Consider the following 24,519-nt stretch of genomic DNA (forward strand, 5'->3'; position numbering starts at 1 on the left):
TATGTTTTGTGAATGTATTTTAACTGGATAAGACTGATGTGTGTCACGACTGCAAAGTGTTACAGCAAACAAATGACGGACGAAATGCTGACAATGCAAACATTCTCCCCCAGTCAAAAGATCTGGGTTAAATCCATCGTTCTTTGCCCACTACGCCACCCCAGTTTGGACCCAGCCGTATGCAAATCAGTCTTGACCCTGTGCCCCATGGGAAGAGTCCAGACCAAAGTGCCAGGCCCTCCCTGGACCAGAAACAAGCATCCTGGGGCCGGTTTCAGGGTATGTCACCCTTCTTCAGCCAGGCTAGCTTGAATCCAGTGGCACAGTGAGCAAGGGACCCACGTCTGGGCATACCCATCCCACTTAGGGCAAAAAGTGTTACAGCAAACAAATGATGGACGGAATGGTGACAATGCAAACATTCTCCCCCAGTCAAAAGATCTGGCTTAAATCCATTGTTCTTTTGCCCACTATGCCACCCCATTTTGGACCCAGCCATATGCAAATCAGTCTTGACCCTGTGCCCCATGGGAACAGTCCAGACCGAACTTCCAGGTCAGGTCCTCCCTGGACAGGAAACAAGCATCCTGGGACCGGTTTCAGGGTATGTCACCCTTCTTCAGCCAGGCTAGCTTGAATCCAGTGGCACAGTGAGCAAGGGACGCATGTCTGGGCATACCCATGCCACTTAGGGCGAAAAGTGTTACAGCAAACAAATGACGACTGCGAAGTGTGGCAGGGAAGTCTTGGCTTCCACCTATTTGTCATCATTAAGGGTACCTAAGTCGTAATTCAAAGCGGAATGGAGTGTGGGAAAAAGTATCGGGCGTGTGATGTATTATACTAGCGTTATATCTATGGTAATTTGTGGTCCCTCAGATGTCCTAAAAGCAAATTTGCCTCCAGAGTATTATATTCTGGAAGGTCCTCTAATCCTAAATTATAGGGTGTTAGATCGTGTCATAATTGTAAATAACAATAAAACTGGCTTTGGTGTAGGTTGTATTCATTCTACAAGGTCTGGTATAACTTGAGTATTGTGCTCTCCATTAAGTCACCCAAGATGGAAATGACTATCACATGCCATTTTTGCAATCCTTCCATCGCCACCACCTCTGGCAATGCAGAACCCACCCATAGTTATGTCTGTCCCATGAGCTCTCCCCCAACCTATATTTTTCAGAGTGGTTTCCCATATTTGGATCACCACTTTCATCAACTGGGGAAGCAGCAATTGTAACCTTCCTCCATACAGTAGGTGCTGGATGGGGGGGCACATGGAGCACCCATTTCTCACATGCATAAGCAGGGTCTCTTTTTAAAAAAAAATACTTTTATTAGAACAGAGCAAGAGCATATAGACATTACAACATATCGACCCATTCATACATCATACAATATAAGAGAACCATTATAGTGCATAAATATATTTATATATATATATATATATATATATATATATATATATATATATATATATATATATATATATATGTCTTCACAAGTTTGCTCAGAGTTGAGACCGCACTCCGTGGCAGGTAGGTAACAACCTTTAATTTAAATAAAAAGGCAGCTTCACAACCCGCTTTTGATGTCCTTCCGCCTTACGCGTTTCAGGGAATCCTTTCCCCTTCCTCAGTGGCCAGCGTGAGCAGGTTCAGTTTCCAAGCACTGTGTAGTATCTGCCATGTCCCCTCCGTGCTATTTCATTTCACAATAGGCCTCTGCTGTACCTTTACCCTCCAGTGAACAGAATGGGTCTGCATGAGGGGAAGATTCCCTTCGTGATCAGCGCAGCAGGAAAATGATTGCAACAGGCAGAGTCTCATTGGGAGGCTCAATGAAGGGCTGCTAAAATTCGTCCTAAAGTAAAGTCAGCAATTTAGCCCACTGGAGGGTAAATTAACATGTGATGGAAACTGCAAGTCCCGACGTGCATTGGGGAAGTGAACTAATTGAAAGGCACACCAGAGGCCAATTGTGAAATGAAATAGCACGGAGGGGACATGGCAGTGCTTGGAAAATGAAACAGATCACATAAATACATCACAACCTTCTGATTACTAGTTAATCTGGCATAAAACCATACAAGACTTGACTAGATCAACAATGGTTTACAAAAATTAATGAATAGATTTTCTGATTTTATAAAGGAAAGGAAACTAAAACTCAATTACTCTAAGACTTTTATTTTACCGTGTGGACCTAAAATAAGGAATTTGAGATCCTTCCATATTGAGAACCATAAAATCCTTTTAGTTAATAACTTTTGTTACCTTGGCATCATGTTTTCGAGTAACGGCCTGTGGTATGATGCGATTTTAAACGTTAAAGCCACAATTGCCAAATGCGCTTACGGCGTTTTTAAATTTGCAATTAAATTGGGGGATCGTCGCATATCCGATATGTTACACATTTATAGAAACAAATGCGTTTCGGTAGTGCTTTATGGTGCAGGGGTTTGGGGCTATTGCTCTCAGGGCGTGCTTCAGGTTGAGGAAAATGTTTTTCTAAAAAAGTTATTATGACTGCCTTCATCCGCCCCCACTGTATTAATTCATAACGAGGTGGGGTTGAATTATCTAACTGATCTGATAGAGCTAAAACCCTTAATGTTATGGAGATCGATTTGGATGAAGCAAGAGGCTGGGTTCAACAGAAGCATCATTAAGGATTGTCTCTGTCTGAACAATTGCCTACAAATCCCCTGGTTAAAATATGTGGTATCTACTTTTAAGGATTTTTTCAAGGTGAATATTTTGGAAAATCCGAATTATGCGTCTGATTTTTCTAAGTCAGAATTTAAACAAATTCTTTTGAGGGAAAAAGTTAATCGCCTCCATTGTAAGAATATGCAGCTGGCAACCGTGGCTTTTTACTATTCACAGGAGCATACTGTAGGGTTCCAACTATACCTTTCTAAGGTTACCAGAATCTTGCATCGGTTCGTATTGACTCGGTTGAGATTAGGTATCGTCCACCATTTGGTGGCTTTTCTATCTATAAGAAAATATCCCACTGCTCCTTGTCCATGTGATGGAGTCACTAAACAGAGTGTTGTACATTTTCTCCTTACATGTGATTTATACATGCATTTGCGCATTATCTATCTGAAACCACTTTTTAAGAAATACGGGTCTCGTACCTTGAAATCCGCTTTAAATTTGTTGTCTACTTTAAATGAGATAGATATATGTTTTTTTACTGCCACGTTTATTTAAAAATCTATTGCTGCTAGAAAAAGTATGGTTTTTTAATTTTTATGTGAAGACGGCTGATTATTTTTCTAAAATTCTGTTCTGTGAATCCCTCAAATTGTTTCTTATTTGGTTTATTTGCTTAGTAAGTTTTATATCTGTTGTCTTGTGCTTTTATGATTGTTTTTAATAATCGAATAAAGCTTACATTGAATTGAATTGACTAGATCAACACTAATTGCAGCAGATTTATTTGGATACCTAAAATTATTTAAGCTACAGTGCGAAAAGTGCAATTTAGGACAAACAGTACTCAACTTATTACAGTGAAATAAGAACTAATTAATTTTTAAAAAGGGATGAATAAATTGACCATATTGCCTTGAATCTTTGAGTGCCACTAACTCTCTTTGCATAGGCCTCCTCAGATCTGTATGTTCTACATATTTTACTAATCCAGTGAACAATCGTTGGTTGAATAGTTGATCTCCAGTTCTGTAAAATAAGTGATCTGGCCACTGTTATCGATATCAGTATAAAAAACTGTGGATATTTCCTTAAACATTTTGTCTTGCATGTAGAACCAAATAAGACCAACATACAAGATGGAGCAATTGTGATGGTCATACATCGAGTGATACTTATAAACAGTTCTTTCCAAAAATTGCTGTAAATCATTACACTCTAAAAATATGTGTACGTAATCACCTGGGTCTCCTTGTGTGTTGTACAAACATTTGTTATGATCAGTAGATGGGAGGCTTTGTAGTAGGATTCAAAGTCGGCCGCGGTGATGCTGCTTTCAGAGGTGGATTTGAACTACTTTTTGTGGGCTATGCAGGGAAGCTTTGGTTCCACAGGAAACTACAAGCAGTATGCAAAAAGAAGTAGGGAAGGTCATGTGGGAAGTTTTGCAATGGAGGTAAGAAACTGGGTAGTCACACTAATTTAAAGATGGCTGATCTGTCCATAAGGGACAGGGGAAGCATGGATCATCTTCTAATATCCGCCTCTTGTGTGTCCATCAGTGATTGGATGTTGTTTACCCATGCTGAATTAGTGTTCATGGTGATATATTCTTCTAGGAATTTGAAGTCTTGGGCGGTGATTAACAGCTCAGAATGCCCTTCCTCGATTTTGAAAGTGAGAGGGGACCAGGAACACAGAAGACTTGGTTAGGTTAATGAATAGGCCTGATATCCCTCCGAAGAGTCTGAGAATCTTTAGCATCCTTGGAGTAGAGCTCTCAGGATCAGATATGAAAATCAAAACCTCATCTGTGTAGAGGGTCACTCTGTCTGATACCCCATTCTAACCCTTTTACGTGTGCGTCAATGCAGAGCCATTCAGCCATGCACTCTGTGGCGATGGCAAAAAGGAGTGTTGACAGTAGGCAACCCAGCCTTATGCACGTTGGATGGTAAACAGTTCAGATGTTGCAGTTCCTACTCGGACATGGGCTGTCAGATCTGTGCATAGGAGTCGCACATTTGTGAGGAATTAGGGCCCGAAGTTGAAGCATCGAAGGAAAGCGAATAAGTAAGACTAGCCCACAGAATCAAACGCCTTCCTGATGTCCTTCAATAACACTGCTGCTGGCTGCCCAAGTCTACCAACAAGAGCCAGGGCATTGGGAAAACCATCCAATGTTGTATTTAGTGGCTTGCCAGGGCATGAAACCGATCTGGTTTGGATGGACCAGTGAGGAAATTACCGTCAGCATGCGGTCTGTCAATACCCTAGAAATGATTTTGATCTTAGTATTCAAGAGGGAAATGGTGCAATATGAGGAACAGATGTATGGGGGCCACCCTGGTTTTGTAATCACCACTATTTCCATCTTGCAAAAGTCGGAGGCAACCGTGTTTCCTGTATTACTTCTTTTAGGACTGCTCCCAGAGGATCACTGAGTTTATGCATGCACGTCTTGAAGAATTCTCCTGGAAACCCATTAGGGCCAGGCGTTTTTCCGAAGTTCAGCCTGAACAGGGACACCATCAGCTCCCCCGTAGTGAGTTCACCCTCCAGGGATCAGCTTTCAGTTTCCAAAAGTTTCTGAAGTGTTAGATCGGTGACAAATTTGTTGATCAGTTTCTCAGGCAATACGTCTTGTTGAGCAAGCATATACCTAGGTGTAGTAATGTGCAAAATATCAGACAACGTTAGCATCGCCAGTGATTTTTTACCTATCTTAATCTAGGAGGCACACACTAGGAGTGTGGTGTTGTATGTTGGAGCACAGATGGTGGAGTATCTTACTCACTTTATCACCCCATTGATGGAGGTGTTTGTGAATGGAGCATGTCCCTACACAGCCCATGTTCTTGGTTTTCCAGGCTATGTGTTTGATGACCAACAATTCAGGACTCTATATCATGTACCAGTTGCTGTTTTTCATGTTTCCTGGCCATCGAGCAACTTATGAGGTCACTTTAAATGCCTCCCATAGAATCCCAGGGGATTTTGTGCAGAGGATGTGTCGATTGCCTCACTAATATATGTTGTGCATGTCTTGGAGAGACCAAAGGGCCAATCTAACCTGCGGTGGAGGCCTACGGTGCCCAGTTGTCAGGTGGATTTCCACTGGGGAATGGTCTGAGAGTCCACTGGCCAGAATATGTGCCGCAGTCACCCTTTGTGTCTCTGACTTACGTTTTAGGAAATAGTCCAGGCATCAAAAAGTATTGTGTGCCCCAGAGTAGAATCCTGCAATTGTCCCCTAGAACCCGCGTACCAATAGATTATCTGCACCCACTGTTACTAAGGCCTTGGTGTGGTTTTCTTTTGAATCCCTGCAAACTTCCCCCAAAATCCCCATGAGCCAATGGCAAGCCTTGCTCCTACTGTTACTGGGGGCTTGGCGTTGTTTTCCATTATGCACGTTCCAGTGAAAACGATCGATTTGTTTCCTGTTATTTCATTCTGATCCTCAAGTTGCATCTGCCCGTTCTGTAAGGTCAAAGCGAGTGTACTAACATGTTTTCTTCAAGGTCTGAGAACCTTTCAGACTGCCATGTGCCCCATGTGCCACACGCAATCTAGCTACTAGGGGTGAGCTGCGCCTTACCCGGAATTCCGCGGAGTTGTAAAAAAACTCTGGAATTCCATGGAGTTGCGCTCTGCCCTACCTTTAATCAAGCCGAAATTGGCAGCGTCAACCAACTGTCTGAGGACAGCTAGTTCAGGCACATTGGGATTCTACAGCCAATTAACATTTTGGGATCATGGCCATTCTATAATGTTAAAGCCAGTGTACTAACAGGTGTTTTCTTCAAGGTTCAAGAACCTTCCAGACTGCCATGTGCCCCAAGTCCCACACGGGATCTAGCTACATCAGTTGAGCCTTTGATAGGGTATATAAACCCCACCCAATCCCAAGTTGTAGCTTGGCCCCACTCCCTGCAGAACAAGCTTCACCCTTCTCACTCAGCTAAAGAATCCTGCCGGAACCGAGAAGCACTCCACTCTCATTCAAGCCGAAATGAACCAGTGGTTCCCATTTGCTCCAGCTCCCTGGACGTCTTCGTCCTCTCTCCCTTCTGCACAGCTGCTCCAGACCCCCAGTGATTCCCTGAGTCAAAGCTTAAAGATCTTCTTTGAACTTCAGTCAATTGGAAGAACTAGGCTAAGTACTTGATACCAGGTTAGTGCTCATGAATCCTCCCATAGTAGTAAGCAGGACGGAGCATCAGCGTCTTCAAAAGCAATAGACTTTTCCTCCATGCCCTCTCTGTTATTTACCCTAGCGATTCTTGTGTGTTTATACTCTGGACCCTCCCTGCAACCTTGGTGCTAGAACTGTTCCAGCTCAAGAATTAAAGATTTTAGCTCTGTGTTTCTCTGATGAACAGTTGTGCCACCAGAAAGCGCTACAGAGTATTTGATATATGTATGAATCTTGTACCCCAACCGTTGTTGCGAATGTATCCTTGAGAGTGCAAGTAACTTCAACCTTTGTCCCAGGGTATCCTTGTGAGGGCATGTAACTCCCACCTGGGTTCTTAGTTTTTCCTTGGGATTACAAGTAACTCCAACCTGTGTTCCGAGTTTATCCTTGAAAGTGTAAGTAACTCCAACCTGTGTTCCGAGTGCATCCTTGGGAGTGCAAGTAACTCCAACCTGTGTTCCGAGTGTATCATTAGGATTGCAAGTAATTCCAATCTGTGTTCAGAGTTTATCCCTTGGAGTGACAGACTCCAATCTGGGATTTTGGCTATTCTGCTCTCATGCCGTGCTGCTGATGAAATCTGTAAGTATATGTCACTGTAGTTAATGCATGGTCATTGTATGTAGAGATCTATTAGTGTATTGATGGTAACTGCCTTCTCTTGTTATTTCCAGTGCATTGTATCATTGCAAAACCAGAGGTTCTGGCCCAGTGCACATCTACCTCACAAATGCAGAAGGTCACAGAAGTGACCAATCCTGTTAAGCAATGTCGCATAGCCACTGAACAGATCCAATACCGCAAGTCTCTCTTTACCTATTTTATCCCAACTCCCATTCCTCCCTGGGGCCGTGTGTGATCTAAGGTGTTTGGTCCCTTGATCTAGTGTGGCTCAGAGAGGGATCGGAGGTCCAGCATCTTCTCCAGTGTCCTGTCCGCGGTTGGGGCCAGGTGAGTGCATGACAAAAGGTGCAAAACTTCAAATATCTTGGTATTATGTTGGAGGAACATTTGAGGTGGGATAAGCTCTTGACTTAGAGAGCCTGTTAATTTGCCAGGGCAATTGATGCAATTTTTATAGTTTCAAAGAAACTCGGCCATAAGTCTATAAATGAACTGATCTTATTGTATAAAAGCAAATGCCTTTCTCTGGGTACGTATGGGGTGGGTGTGTGGGCTTATACTAACCCAGGGAGCCTGCAAACCATAGACAACACATTTCTGTGCAAATTGTTAGCATCCCCCAAGAGTACTGCTAGTTCTTTTGCCACCTTGAACGGGGGCTTCCTTTCCTGGAAGATATAGTGAGGGTGGCACCCCTCCTCCTATCACCCAACATTTTGCATTCTTCCCATTCTAAATTCTACCAATTAGTTCTTGAAGACTGCATCAGGCAAGATCATATGGATTCTATTCCCTGGTTAGCTTATTTCAAGAGAGATTTCCCCAACCTTGGCATCCCAAACGTGTTTAATTCACCAGACGAAATCAATAATAGCTCATGGGGCTTGGTGAAATCTCTCTATCACAAACTCAGAAATCAAGTTAGGTTCACCAATAGTCAATCAATGAATTCAGTTTGTTGGTATTTAGAGCTAAAATCTAAAGAAGGGATGGAAACATCTATTATGGTTAGCTAACCCTGAGCAAAGATTTTACCTGACCCGAATCAGATTAGGCACATTATCTTTTTTGGTAGCCTTTCTGCAGCAGGGTAATTGGTTTTCTGCCTTACTCTGCTTACCCTGTGATAACATCTCAGAATAATCTTTTTGCTCATTTCATGCTTTTTTGTGGTTTTTATATTAGACCCAGACCTCAATTTTTACTCCCTATATTGTGCTCATCTGGACTTAGATCTTACACTGAAAGTCTGCAATTTATACAGCATCTTGATTCACAGCTTACTAGCCATGCTGTTATTTGCTATGATCAATAAGCACTTAGGATAAGAAGAGAAAAATATTGCTAGATCGTTTAGATCTTATGTTTAAAAGTCATATATTTCTGGGCAGTGTTACCTTGTTTTTACTGCACCTTTTTTATATTTGGACTTTCAATTTGCTTTTCTGCTGTTTGAACATAAATTGACATGGGTTTATATGTTACACATATGTATTTTGATATATTTATTATTTGATTCTGTTTGTAAATTTGCTTTTTTTTTTAGATTGTCACACTATTTACTTGATTGATTTTATTCTTTTTTGTGTTTATGTTTCTCGTTTTATGGCTCTCAGTCAAACTATTGACTGACTGTACCCAACTCTAACAGAGCCAGTTGCACACACACGTCCACACCCAAACACTTACTAACACAGCCAATTACCATACATACATCCACTTACATTCCCATTTAGACACCCATAGTCAGACACTTACAGAACCTTTTACACACTGATATAACCTTTTATGTAGCTATTCAGTTGCATATAGTATGTAATATAATAGTATGTAATTTTAAGTTGAATGTATTCTATATTTGCTTTTAAGCTATCTACTTGTGTTTAAAGAGTAATGGAAGATGAAAGGATAAGGAGAAAAGGGTATTAAGAATTATGTCTCTTGACAGCATCAATTAAGTGGGCAACAGATGACATACTTAGTTCGACTGCCTTATCATGTCATACCACTGACCATGGTAACTATAACTGCATAATTTCTATGGTTTTGTGTGTGTAAAATCTGAACCTAAGTATAATGTCCCTATAACCTTTGTTTTTTTCCAGTGAATTTCTAATGCTTTTTAAATTCTATTTCCTAACTATAACGTCCCTGTAACCATTGGTTTTTCAAGTGAATGTATATTTATACAGTATAATCAAGAAGGAGGGAAGGAGAAGCAATGGTCCATTCGGCTTCCATACGAAGATACAAATAATCAAAAGAGGGGGGAGAATGGACCACTTGTCCTGTGTACCAGGGTCATGTTTTTTGTTTTGTAAAAACCCTCATTCACGTACACAAGATAGGGGCAGTATATCTTGGTTCTCCGCCTTTGTTTAACGTGACAGCATCATCATAGGGTTTATTCTGAGAATTTGCTGACCTCCACCTGGAAGAAGACCAACTGGTGTTACAGTAAGGTCCAGAAATTGAGAGTGAAAGGGGGGGTAGGTGCCCTTGTGAGGTGAGTTTAAAATTCCCTATGCCACCTTATCGGTAGATACTTTAATGAATTAGGTGGTGTGAGAAAGTAAAAACAAAGGTGCGTGCGCACGTAGATAAAGTTACCAATCTATCACACTGATGGTGGTCGACATGTTTCAGCCTCGTGTTTCATCTAGAGGCTTTCTTCAGAACCGGTGGATTTGTAGTGGCACATTGTGGTGACTACTATGGCTGGTTAACTAACCAATCCCTTTTTGTAGAGTCAGATCGGTTGTACCTGTGACTGGAATTAAAAGAAAGGTGCAGTTGTATACTTTCTTTTTTTGAACAATTAAACCTTGTGTTGGTGATGCTTGTGTAGGCTATTTGCCTATGGTACTGACAGACTTGTCGGCGTATTGCTAAGACTGTGATGGTGTGTGAGGAAATACGTTTTTGGATTAAGACTCCCATTAAAATTACATACGTGATGTAGGTGCTAAGGTTAAAAGACTTGTAACTCGCTGCTAGGGCGGTGTTTTCAGTTTGATATATGTTGTGTGTTGGTAAAAGACTCAAGAGTGTGACATAGCTCAAGTTATTTGTTCAGGGTTTTCATATACATGTTAAGCGTTTGCGTGTTGCTAAGAGCTTCATTTTGGACGCTGAGTAGCTGTGCCAGTCTCTTCGGTATTACAAACTGTGTGTATTCATCCGTGCCTTTTTTTTCAGTGCACGTTCATTGTTAACGGATGATGTATTCGAAGTATAAGGAGCATAAATTACTCATATTTTAGTAAATAGGGAGAGTATTGCCAGAATTTCACTTCAGTATAGCTCAAACCAGGATGTTCTGCCATTTCTTCTGTTTTCTCGGATCTGTAGTTTTTTACTACTGTTCCGCTCACACTTTTAGACACACACTCGGATCGGGAGTCGGTCAGTCCTGGTGAGTTGCGTTACCAGGAAGGTACAATCCACACATCTGGCAATACCCTCCCTATTAAAAGACAACGAATTAACACAGGCATTAACACAGACGACTGAAAGGGACGACCTAACCGAAACAAAGAAAGAACAAGTAAGAACAGCCATACAAACAAAGGTTTATGGGTTCACAACGCCCCCCGCATTTTTCTCCATGATCTGGTTTCTAAAAAGACTGGTCATCAGTATCATGGAAATGTACTAGAGACTACCTGGTCCTAATAATCAAAACATCGACGAGACTAGCCGAAGCATTAACAATCAAGATACAAGGGAGCGAAGCCAAACTCAAATCAATGGTCCACATCTTTGTATACAAAAAATGGTTAGATGAAATAAACCGTGAAATGAATGAAACTAGAGATTGCATTGCTCAAAACAAAATCCAAAAACTAGGCAAAGAACTCAAGAAATTCTCAATGAAAAAAATCACCTGTATATAAAGGATGACTACACCACACCAGATCAATCAACAGAGGATGGCTCATCGGGAGATGCTTCCAGCAACAACTCAGATTGGAGCGGAGATGAAACACTGAGCCCCCGAAGAGGCAGGGGCCAGTATAGAAGAAGCCAACGCCGAAGACCTAACACCTGATATACACCACAGTACACTGGACATCCACCTCCGATGTACCAACTGTTTGTACCCAACTTTCATGGGTGGATGAACCCCTACTTTCAAGGACCTAACACAGCAGGACAAATGCTGAGACCGAACAACATGCAACAACCACCTTTTTTAGGGAGAGGCCAGAACACCCAAAGACGAAGAGGAAAAGGTGTAACTTGGAGCAAACAAGAGAGACAGGTACTCACCTGCAGCATGTCCCAGACATGACCAGGACCCAGCAAAACAAATCGCTAATAGTCAATTTGACCAATATCACCCTCAACGAAGACCAAAAGCAAGTACTTAACAAAGGATTAGGTTTCATACCAACATTAGATACCTTCAAATTACAATGCGAGCTTGCAGAGTTCTGCAGAAAACTAAAACTTAAAGCCTTCTTCATGAACTCAGACGATGAGACCCCTGAAAGCGATACCAAATTGAGACCAAAATCCTCTTTCTGCCCCGCAAACCATCAAGTACCTGTCGAAATTCAGGAATTCGAACAGGCGATCATTAAGGAAGCAGGGAGTGTCCAAAACACAAGCAAAAAAATGTTTGTCAACCTCACGAAAGGAGAACAGAAAGCACTTGACGAACTCCGACAGAATGCCGACATCATCATAAATCCGTCTGACAAAGGGGGAGGAATTGTCCTCTTAACCAAGAAGGGTTATGATAGACAATGCCTTGATCTCTTCTCAGACGAAAGGTTCTACAAGCGTATACCTACCGACCCTACAGAGAGACTCAAACGTGAAATTGAACTAATGGTTGATGAAGCCGAGGTCAACAGGTGGATAACAGAACACGAGGCTGACTTTCTAAACACAAAAACACCATGAATACCATACTCAGTCCCGAAGACCCAAGGAAACAGGGCACCACCCCCAGGACGTCCTATAGTCTCGGGAATTGGGTCAATAGTAGAGCCCCTCTCACAATTTGCGGACCATTTCCTTAGACCTCTCATACAAAAAACACCCAATTATCTAAAAGACACATGCGACCTACTAAATCAACTGGAGGGCCATCACTATGATGAGAACAACATGTACCTCGTCGGTCTCGACGTGGAGAGCCTCTATACGAGTCTCCCACAACAAAAGACCCTGGAAACTCTAGAAGAGATCCTCTTCTCTGAAGGGTTGGAATATGGGACACCTAGACACTTCGACCTGGAGTCTTGTAGGTTAGCCCTAACTGAAAACTATTTTGAATATGAAGGCACCATGTTTGCACAATGCCACGGAACATCGATGGGCAGTACTTTCGCCCCCAGTGTGGCAGGGCTCTACGTGAGTAATTTTGAAAAACAACCCATCCAAAATGACCAAAATCCGTACGTTGGAAAAATAAGATTCCGGAGACAATACATAGATGACGTCATCATGATCTGGGAAGATACAAATGAAATTCTACAAAGATTTCTGAAATGGATCAACACAAGAGATGATTGTCTGAAGTTCACCTGCGAAGCAGACAGGAAACCACTTGACTTCCTGGATATTACAATCTATGTGGAAAACAACACTCTCCAAATAAAAACATTTTACAAACCTACAGCCAAGAATAGCCTGCTCTCATATAACAGCTTCCACCCCCGCCCACTGAGGGACAATTTGCCATACATCCAGTTCCTGCGCCTCAGACGCAATTGCAGCAAATTAAAGGACTATAAAATACAAGCAGAGGAACTGAGCCAGAAATTACAAGAAAGGAACCACCCAACAAGAACAGTAAACAAATGTCAAAAGAGAGCACGCAACCAACCTAGAGAGTGTCTACTGAAGACCACACCAAAAGAACCACCAGAAGAACGATTGACATGCGTCACAATGTACATCAGGGCCACAAATGCAGTGAAAAAGATAATAAATAAACACTGGAGAATTCTGACATTAGGATCCCTACAATGGCCCATGCCCAGGTTCACAAATAGAAGAACATGGAACATCAAGGACATACTTGTCCACACAAAACCAGCACCAAAGATAAAACGTGAAACAATCACTACAGCATGGAACCTAAGCCGTATAAAAGGACATTACCCCTGCGGATCTTGTTCTGTTTGTAAACTGACAATAGTAACAAAGACCCTACAGCTTACAACCACCCTCACATGGACAATAAGATATCACCCGAACTGTAACACAACCCATGTAATTTACATGATTACCTGTCCCTGTGACCTTAAGTACATAGGGAGGACCTGCCGCAAGATAAAACAACGGATCTGTGAGCATAAGAGTAACGTCAACTGTAAAAGAGCTACAACCAAAATGAGTAACCATTACATCGATTTCAACCACTCAATTGACGACTTACACTAGGTAATCCTAGAAATACTAAGTGTAAAAAATCACAACGCTGAGAGAGTGTTATTTGAAAAGGAACAAAGATGGGTACATCGCCCCCAGGCAAATACCAAAGGGTTGAATGATAACATTCCTTGGCATGCCCTAATGTGATGCCCAGACATGATATGTACCACTGGTATCAAAATAAATCGTTCATGTTCCACGCTGTACAACTCTGAACTATTGATGTAAAGCAAGAAAAAATTTAAACAAACGATCTCAGCCATGTATAAACTTCGCTTCTGTGTTACACTTGACTGTACGAGATTCCCGCATCACATTTAATTCCAAAATACTGATATAAACCAACAGAAGAACAAAAACAAGCAATTTCTGCATCTCAAACAACTCTATAATGCAAGATGCCTGCATCTCGGTCAACCCTGAAATACTGATACAGAAAAACAGGCAATTTCATTCAGAGCAAATGAACGACAAAATCTATTTTGACACACAGGAAGGACACTCAAGAAGGTCGCTATAAACATATTAATAAAACCAAAAAATTTTAACACTAAGGAAGGTGCACTCAAATAACAAAGTCCAAATTGATGTGTATTCCAAAGATATTTTCTTGATCTTCGTGTTTATTAAAGAGAATCGACAGCCAACGCGTTTCGTTCCTAAAACACAGGAACTTCTTCAGGGCTGAAATCAATACATATATAAATAACAACATGTATATATACAATACATTTACATCACAACATATACAAATAACTAAAGATACCACAATAACCACAAATCAAAGAGAAACACAAAAGCAACCTAAGGTACAACATGTATATACATATATATCAATATGTTTAAAATTCTGTGAATATAAAGTTTATATAAAGTTTTTCTAGTCTGTATTCTTCTGTTTCAAAGATTAAAAACTATGAAGTGTGTATACCAACTTAGTGTATCACGAAAAAAATTACAAACGGAGAAAGGAAAAGACAGAGAAAAAAGAAGAAAGAACCAGAAAGATCAAAAAGGACTCATAATAACAAAGACAAGTAATAAGAATACAAAGCACAGATACATTGTTATATATATCTCAAAAGGTAACAATCTCATAAAGGGGCTAAGACTAAATCCAAGCAAGAGAAACAAAGAAAAGAAAGAAAGAAGAAACAAGGGGTTGGGCTCACCAAACAGTAGGTAACACGAGTAATTTTATTCCATATTCGTAGAATCAGGGGAAACCCAGATCACAATATCGTATCGCACATTTGGTGTGTAATAGCACGTCTGAAACACAAATATAAAAGGCCCAATAATATCATGGGCAAGCAAGACACCAATTGCATCATAAGTAAAAGGTATATCTACATGACCACAGTATATGATTAAAAAGCTAAGATCACCAAAAGGTACACTCACCCACAAATTTAAAAGTGAAGGCAAGATCTCTTGTTAATATTACGTCGCGTGTTGTACACAATATTCAATCAAATTGATAGGGAATCCATTGTTGGACCAATTATTCTAAAAAGTGACCAAAGAAAAAGAGTCTCATCACCCGTTATATGTCAATATAATACAAATTAACATTCATAAATTGAAACACCATATATATCGCTTCACAAGGTCGAAGTAAATGTGCATATTAACACATATATGCACCAAGGATGCAATGTTGATACAACACGTGTATCAAAGTAATTCACAATAGAAATAATAGAGTAAAAAACATATTCATCGAATGAAAAGGTAAAAGTAAATATACATTTTAACACATAAATACCCATAAGGGGCATTGTGGGCGAAAACATTGTCAATAACAGGCAGGAGGTACCCGTTAAAAGTATGGGCAATGTTTGAATATCGTATGCTGGTAGGCATGTCAAATAATCAAAGATCAGCATAAAAGAAAGCTTTAACCTTGTCCCAAATGGGAGCCACTACAAAAGTCGGTGCCAAACGGGGGGTCCGTATATAGCGAACGTGCCCGTGTGAATATATTGACAACCTCCACAATATAAGAAGACCGTTACGTGGGGAGATTACAAGGGAGCAAAAGAGAGAAATGCCAAAATCCGGCGGGGAGGTCGGAGGGGCAAAGGCAGGTACAAAGGGAAAAGGGAATACGGTGGGACAGGTCAAGAAATAAATGATACTCATGTTCAAAATTTCTCATGCAATGATGTACAGTCTGGTGAAAAAAAATTGGAAATTGTTAATCTGTCTAATAAAACTTTTGACAAGAATGAAGTGGCGGTGTTACGGCGGGGTTTGAATTTTTGTCCAACACAGAGCGGGGATATTACCAATGTACATATAGACCTATTTAAGTTTGTTAGGATCCTCAAATTAAAAGATCATTTCTCTCAAATTTTCCCCCAGAATCCTCAACTTTCTGTGCCTTCAAGACCTATGACCCATACGGTCGCAGATATAAGGGACGTCCATTGTCTTATGACACTTGATGATAATGAGGAATGTGATATGCTCTCTTTAATTAATGACTTGGATATACCCCAGAACTATACATTAGATAGTGGTTTGAAACCTAAATCTAAATTTACACCGGTCATGAATTATCACCGCAATATAGATGTTTTTTATGAGAAAGTAAGTGAGGATCTGTACAGGATGGAGACCATCAAAAAATTCACACCTTGGTTTAATCACAACATTACTGCACAAGAGAGAAAAGCCCTCAATCGCTTGAAACAGGATAAGAGTATTGTTATCAGGGAGGCGGATAAGGGCGGTAATGTTGTGATTATGAACCACGATGACTACATGAATGAGATCTACCGCCAGGTCAACAATGAGTCCTGTTACAAGAGGGTTGTGGGAAGCCCGATTGAGAAATTGACCACCATGATTAACATCAAATTGAATGAATGGAAGGATGTTATGCTACTTACAGAAGATGAATTTCGATACCTTAGAGTGGATTGTCCCAACTTTCCATGCATATACATCCTTCCAAAAATACACAAACCCAATGCCTTCCCACCTGGGCGTCCTATTATTTCGGGGGTAGGTTCACCCACTGAGAGGCTATCAGAATTTGTGGACCTGAGACTGCAAAAATATGTTGTAAACCTCCCGTCATATATCAGGGACAGTAAGGACATACTGGTTAAATTCAAAGATTTTGAATGGTCGGAAGAATTACTCTTCGTAACTTTCGATGTAGAAAGCCTTTACACGTGTATCCGCAAGGATCTTGGGCTTTTGGCTATTCAGTCCTTTTTGGATAAAGAGAATTCTGACCAGTTCTCCTTCAATGAGATGATCATGGAGATGATTGATATTATTCTTTGTAACAATTTTTTCCTCTTTGACAGATGTTGGTTCCAGCAAACTCTTGGTACTGCGATGGGCTCCAGGTTTGCTCCCTCATACGCCTGCCTTTTTATGGGGTGGTTCGAGAGGGAGCATGCCTGGGGCAGAGGTGCCTCCCCCTGGACTGACCATATTGTGTTCTAGGGGAGGTACATCGACGATGTGATCTGCCTCTGGTCGGGGTCTGTGGAAGAGTTGAATAAATACTTTACATACCTGAATGATAATCAATATAATGTTAAATTTACGATGGCATTTGGTAAAGACAGTATCAACTTCCTGGACATAAAAAAAAAAAAAAAAAATTGTGAAGGATGGGAAAATACACAGTACCCTTCACAGGAAAGATACAGCCTGTAACGGGATCCTTCATGCGGATAGTGCCCATGCTCGGTCTGTTGTCAACAACATCCCCTATGGGGAAATGATAAGAATACGTAGGAACTGTAGCGATGATGACACTTTCCTTGACAATATCTCGGAATCCAGTACTAGATTCCTACAGAGGGGATATACTAGAGAAGTTGTGGATAAAGCCATCGAGAAAGTAAAATGTCGCACTAGAGAGACACTTTGCAACCATCTTACAAAAGGGATATGCCTAATGCAAATCCAGTTAGGTTTATTACACAGTACAATGCAAATAGTCCTAAGGTCTTTAACATTCTAAAGAAAAACTGGAGTATACTTGGAGAAGTACCATCCCTAAAGAGTTGTCTTACTAATTTTCCGTCTATAACATACAGAAGAGGTAGATCATTGCGGAACTTCCTATGTCCTAGCTATGTTACCAATCCAAGAGAAACGTGGTTGCCAATTAAACCCAAAGGCTTTTTCACCTGTGGAACGTGTAATATGTGTCCACATGGGAAAAATAAAACTCTTAACTTCTGCTATAATACCTGTGTTAAGTATGATATAATGCATTTTATCAATTGCAATACTACTCATGTTGTTTACGTAATAGGTTGTAATTGTGACATCATTTACGTAGGGAGTACAATCCGCCCCTTAAAAATCCGAATACAGGAGCATCGTAGGGCTATTGTAAACAAAGATCGGAGATATCCCTTGAGTGAACACTACAGACTTGCACATGTAAATAATGATACATTCTGGTTTCATGGAATAGACCATGTCCCTATTAACAACAGAGGGGGCAATAGGGAACTTTTGGTCAGACAAAAGGAGGCAAAGTGGATATGCAGACTTAGGGCGACTGACGCAGGTCATAATACTGATAAGGAATTGCATTACTTCCTGGGTTAGTGTTGTTTCCCCAACTGGTTATGAAGCATTTTGGCTGCTTTATATTTAAATTATATTGTCTGAATGGAACTAGCAAGGTTTTGTTTGTATTGTACAATTTGTTATTATCTTCAATGCATACTTTCTATGACCTTATGTTTATGCATTACTGAAAAATGTGCAGTATATATACATATACTTATAAATGAAATATGGTTCTTTGTTCGTTTTCTCTTATGTCCTTCTCTTCTGCCCCATTTCTTTCTTCATTGTGTTATTTGTTACATATTTTTTTCATTCACTTATCTTTTCTTTTTACTTTTCTTCTTCTCTATCTTTATATATGGTCCTTTTATAATTTTTTGTGGTTTACCACTTCAAGATGGCTGCTGGTTTTGTTATGATATATGGTTTTTGCTGCATTAATTGCATTAATGGTGCTATTACAACTATTGTGTTCTTCCTTTATAATTTACATCAAAGGTTTTGAGTATTTTTCCCTTTATTTTCATTACATGACATCGACGTGTTTCTATTATGAGGGATTATGTTAGACTGCTATATGACTACTTACTAAATTAGTTTATTCCAAGATGGCGGCGTCTTTAGCGATTTTCGCATTTTCCTTCCACCATGTTCATGTTACCTCTTCTGGATTACGCGGGGCAACGCTTGGCCGGTATATTTAAACCGACCTCGACATGTGGGTCCGTTTGCTGTGCTGCTTTCCTGCCGGTTATCATGCCGTCGGATTCCTTGTGAACACTAGGGTGAGTCCTCGCACACGGGTTAGCTTTGTGTTAAGGGGGGGGCGCTTTTGAATTATACGTCCTTTTACCTTGGGTTATGACAAGTCGGTTCCCGTCGTTGTCGCTCTATTGCAAACACTTATGCTGTTCCTTTTTTAAAAATTTAGATGATGGGTGAACAGCGTTTTTTATTATTTCTGCGTGTCATATATTTATGATGTGCCCTTTAACGATATTTGCGCCATATGATGCTCGTTACACTATGTTAATGTGACTGCCTTTAAAATTAGGGCTAGGGGGTTTGCTCCCTTGTAATCTCCCCACGTAACGGTCTTCTTATATTGTGGAGGTTGTCAATATATTCACACGGGCACGTTCGCTATATACGGACCCCCCGTTTGGCACCGACTTTTGTAGTGGCTCCCATTTGGGACAAGGTTAAGGCTTTCTTTTATGCTGATCTTTGATTATTTGACATGCCTACCAGCATACGATATTCAAACATTGCCCATACTTTTAACGGGTACCTCCTGCCTGTTATTGACAATGTTTTCGCCCACAATGCCCCTTATGGGTATTTATGTGTTAAAATGTATATTTACTTTTACCTTTTCATTCGATGAATATGTTTTTTACTCTATTATTTCTATTGTGCATTACTTTGATACACGTGTTGTATCAACATTGCATCCTTGGTGCATATATGTGTTAATATGCACATTTACTTCAACCTTGTGAAGCGATATATATGGTGTTTCAATTTATGAATATAAATTTGTATTATATTGACATATAACGGGTGATGAGACTCTTTTTCTTTGGTCACTTTTTAGAATAATTGGTCCAACAATGGATTCCCTATAAATTTGATTGAATATTGTGTACAACACGCGACGTAATATTAACAAGAGATCTTGCCTTCACTTTTAAATTTGTGGGTGAGTGTACCTTTTGGTGATCTTAGCTTTTTAATCATATACTGTGGTCATGTAGATATACCTTTTACTTATGATGCAATTGGTGTCTTGCTTGCCCATGATATTATTGGGCCTTTTATATTTGTGTTTCAGACGTGCTATTACACACCAAATGTGCGATACGATATTGTGATCTGGGTTTCCCCTGATTCTACGAATATGGAATAAAATTACTCGTGTTACCTACTGTTTGGTGAGCCCAACCCCTTGTTTCTTCTTTCTTTCTTTTCTTTGTTTCTCTTGCTTGGATTTAGTCTTAGCCCCTTTATGAGATTGTTACCTTTTGAGATATATATAACAATGTATCTGTGCTTTGTATTCTTATTACTTGTCTTTGTTATTATGAGTCCTTTTTGATCTTTCTGGTTCTTTCTTCTTTTTTCTCTGTCTTTTCCTTTCTCCGTTTGTAATTTTTTTCGTGATACACTAAGTTGGTATACACACTTCATAGTTTTTAATCTTTGAAACAGAAGAATACAGACTAGAAAAACTTTATATAAACTTTATATTCACAGAATTTTAAACATATTGATATATATGTATATACATGTTGTACCTTAGGTTGCTTTTGTGTTTCTCTTTGATTTGTGGTTATTGTGGTATCTTTAGTTATTTTTATATGTTGTGATGTAAATGTATTGTATATATACATGTTGTTGTTTATATATGTTGTTCTATGTATTGATTTGAGCCCTGAAGAAGTTCCTGTGTTTTAGGAACGAAACGCGTTGGCTGTCTATTCTCTTTAATAAACACGAAGATCAAGAAAATATCTTTGGAATACACATCAATTTGGACTTTGTTATTTGAGTGCACCTTCCTTAGTGTTAAAAAAATGTTTTGGTTCTGCCCTGCATCTAAAAACGACGGATGCTGGAAGTTGTTGCACCACGTACACAGACAGTGTACTCTATTAAGAAGGAAAACAGTAGGAATCTAAGTGCTTGACCTTGGTCCGTCGTTGGGTTTGCTTTGTTTTTGTATATTAATAAAACCATCGTGGTCCCATAAGTGTTAATACAGTGGAGATGAGAGGGATCTGTTTTCCAAAGATCCATCATTTGTTGGGAACCAAATGACCTTAAATAAGTAATGTGCCAATGGATGAAATTGGTATTCATAAATTTACAATTTACTAAAATATGAGTAATTTACTAAAATATGAGTACGCAACTATCAATAATATCATACCACGCATTTCTACAGTCTAACTCCTCTATCCATAGCACCTAATAGGAGATAATGCAGACTCATCACGAGCAACTAAAAGATCAAAAATAAGTAATTAGCCATTGGATGAAATGGTGTTCACAAATTTACAATTTACTAAAATATGAGCATGCAACTATCAAAAATATCGTGCCATGCATATGTATAGTCTATCTACTCTTTTCATAGCACCTAACAGTAGATAATGAAGACTCATCACGGGCCCGTGTCACCCGAGGCGCCGAGAACAGAGCCAGCACAAGTCTGGACTGAGCACACATCGGTGAGAGACGCGAGACACGCTTGTCTGATGCATCACTTATAAGTAAGGATATCTAACCCTTTCTCTCCTTCTGGAGCAGGTCCTCAGAGCCGACCGGCGTCTCGTGATGCCCGAATCTGGGCTGCCAGAGGTATTTAATGTTGTAACTTTAACAAGCGATGAAATACTAATTTACTTTCTGCCCGCTGTGCTTTTTCTGACGAGCAATGTTTAAAATAATAACGATTGGCCCCGTGAAGAAGCCCACTCATGGGATGTCTATAGGATCATGTGTACAAATTCATAAATAATGGAATACAATTTGCATTACCCATGCTGTTTTTAATAAAAGCAATGTTTAGCACCATAATGCCTACACGTTACATACTGGTCGCGTAAAGTATTTCAGTATAGCCTGCTTCTGGGAAGTTATATATATTGACATTAACAACATCCACAAGCATTATATATACCCCCCCCTTTTTCTAAAGGTTACCCAGAACGCTTACATGCCCAAATTCGGCACGTAAAATAATCCCGAAAAGACTGCAGAAATTGACAGCCATTAGTAAATTGCATTTGGCAATATGTCATACTGAGAGAGTGTAAGGGCCATGATACACATTATACTTCGAATACGACATCCGTTAACAATGAACGTGCACTGAAAAAACAGGCGCTGCTGGATACACGCGGTTTTTAATTTCGAAGAGACTGGCACAGCCACACAACATCCAAAATGAAGCTCTTAGCAACACGCAAAGGCTTAACATTTATATGAGAACCCTGAACAAATAACTTGAGCTATGTCACACTCTCGAGTCTTTTACCAACACGCAACATATATCAAACGGAAAACACCGCCCTAACAGCGAGTGACAAGTCTTTTAACCCATGTAACATATGTAATTTTAATGGGAGTCTTAATCCAAAAACTTATTTCCTCACACGCCATCACAGTCTTAGCAAGACACCGACCAATCTGTCAGTACCATAGGCAAATAGCCTACACAAGCATCACCAACACAAGGTTTTATTGTTCAAAAAAAGAAAGTATACAACTGCACCTTTCTTTTATTTCCAGTCACAGGTACAACCGACCTGACTCTACAAGAAGGGATTGGTAAGTTAACCACCCATAGTAGTCACTACAACGTGCCACTACGAATCCACCGGTCCTGAAGAAAGCCTCTAGATGAAACACGAGGCTGAAACATGTCGAACACCATCAGTGCGGTAGATTGGTAACTTTATCTACGCCTGTACACACCTTTGTTTTTACTTTCTCACACCACCTAATTCATTAAAGTATCTACCGATAATGTGGCATAGGGAATTTTAAACTCACCTCACAAGGGCACCTACCCTTCTCTTTCACTCTAAATTTCCGGACCCTACTGTAACACCAGTTGGTCTTCCTCCAGGTGGAGGTCAGCAAATTCTCAGAATAAACCCTATGTCACGTTAAACAAAGGCTGAGAACCAAGATATACTGCCCCTATCTTGTGTATGTGAATGAGGGTTTTTACAGAACAAAAAACATGACCCTGGTACGCAGGACAAGTGGTCCATTCTCCCTCCTCTTTTGATTATTTATATATTTATACACACACACACACATATTTTGATTGTTCCACTTCCCCAAAAACATCTTACATCGTTCTTTATTTACAATCAAGGAGACTAGAAAATGTATTATTTATTGCACACATCTCCTTCTTCTCTCACTGCTGTTAAAAATAACAGATAATAAATAACACTTCCAAAATGGCCTGAGTCGTAGTTTGGAGAAACATCATATAACTCAGCATTGAAGAAGTTGCAGTTGTGTTACATACAGATTCCCCCAAAGATGTGTTTTGAGGACTATTACCACTTCTTCAGTGCATTTAAGGTTATCAGCTTGTGAATTAATATTGTTAACATAATTCTAAATTCAGAAGCTAGCCCACAACTATATCACTCAAGGATACATTGATTTCCTTTGATTTCCTTTCACAAATGTCAATATCACTTTCTTTGTTACCATTGCTATTTTTGAAGGGTTTTTCCACATGAAGGTTACTAAAGAGGAAGAATTGGAACATGCCCAATTTTTCTCCTCACTAATTATCTTAAGCACAGACACAGAGGCTATAGCATAGATTCTGTTAGGTTGAACATGATTCTCTTAAGCATGACAGATCTGAGCTACATCCCATACATTTTAGTGCCCCATAAGGATTTAGGTGTCTTAAGAAGGAGATATATATACCAATATCTGACAAACTAAAAGTATAATCTCCAGCCCTTTGCTACACCTGTTGGCCCGTAGGCTACCTGCTTTACCAGCTGATACATTGCTGATGATCCTCCTCTGGCAAACAGACTTTAGTCGGGGAATATAAACCAGAATTTTGTGTGACGAAGAAGGGGTAAGTGGCCATACCAGGCAGCTGGATAAACACTTCACTCCCTTACAAACACTATATGAGTCCTGGGCACAGTGTCAACAAACCTGACAGACTTGTTAAATAGGTCCAGTTGAAACAGTAGGTCAAGTGTTGTAATGTTTTGTACACAGAAATGACAGACCTTCCTCACAAGGCCCTCTTTTGGCATGGTTGTTTTGTGGCAGGTGGCCTTGCTGAACCACTTGGTGGAATGTGACATGGTAGGAGCACTATCCCCATGGTTATGTCTGCCATTGCCTTGCCATTGTGCCGTGTGGCTAGTCTTCCTACTAAATGGTAGGAGATGTGCAGGGGGGAAGATTTGCAGCAGAGATACAAAACTATTTATTAAGCTAAAAGTTGGCAAACGATAAAATTAGTTTAATAAATAATAATCTGCATTTCTCCATGATGCGCTTTGCAAACACAGCCTTTTAAAAAAA

This window comes from Triturus cristatus, chromosome 9 (genome assembly GCF_964204655.1).
Source record: "Triturus cristatus chromosome 9, aTriCri1.1, whole genome shotgun sequence".
Classification (NCBI taxonomy): domain Eukaryota; kingdom Metazoa; phylum Chordata; class Amphibia; order Caudata; family Salamandridae; genus Triturus; species Triturus cristatus.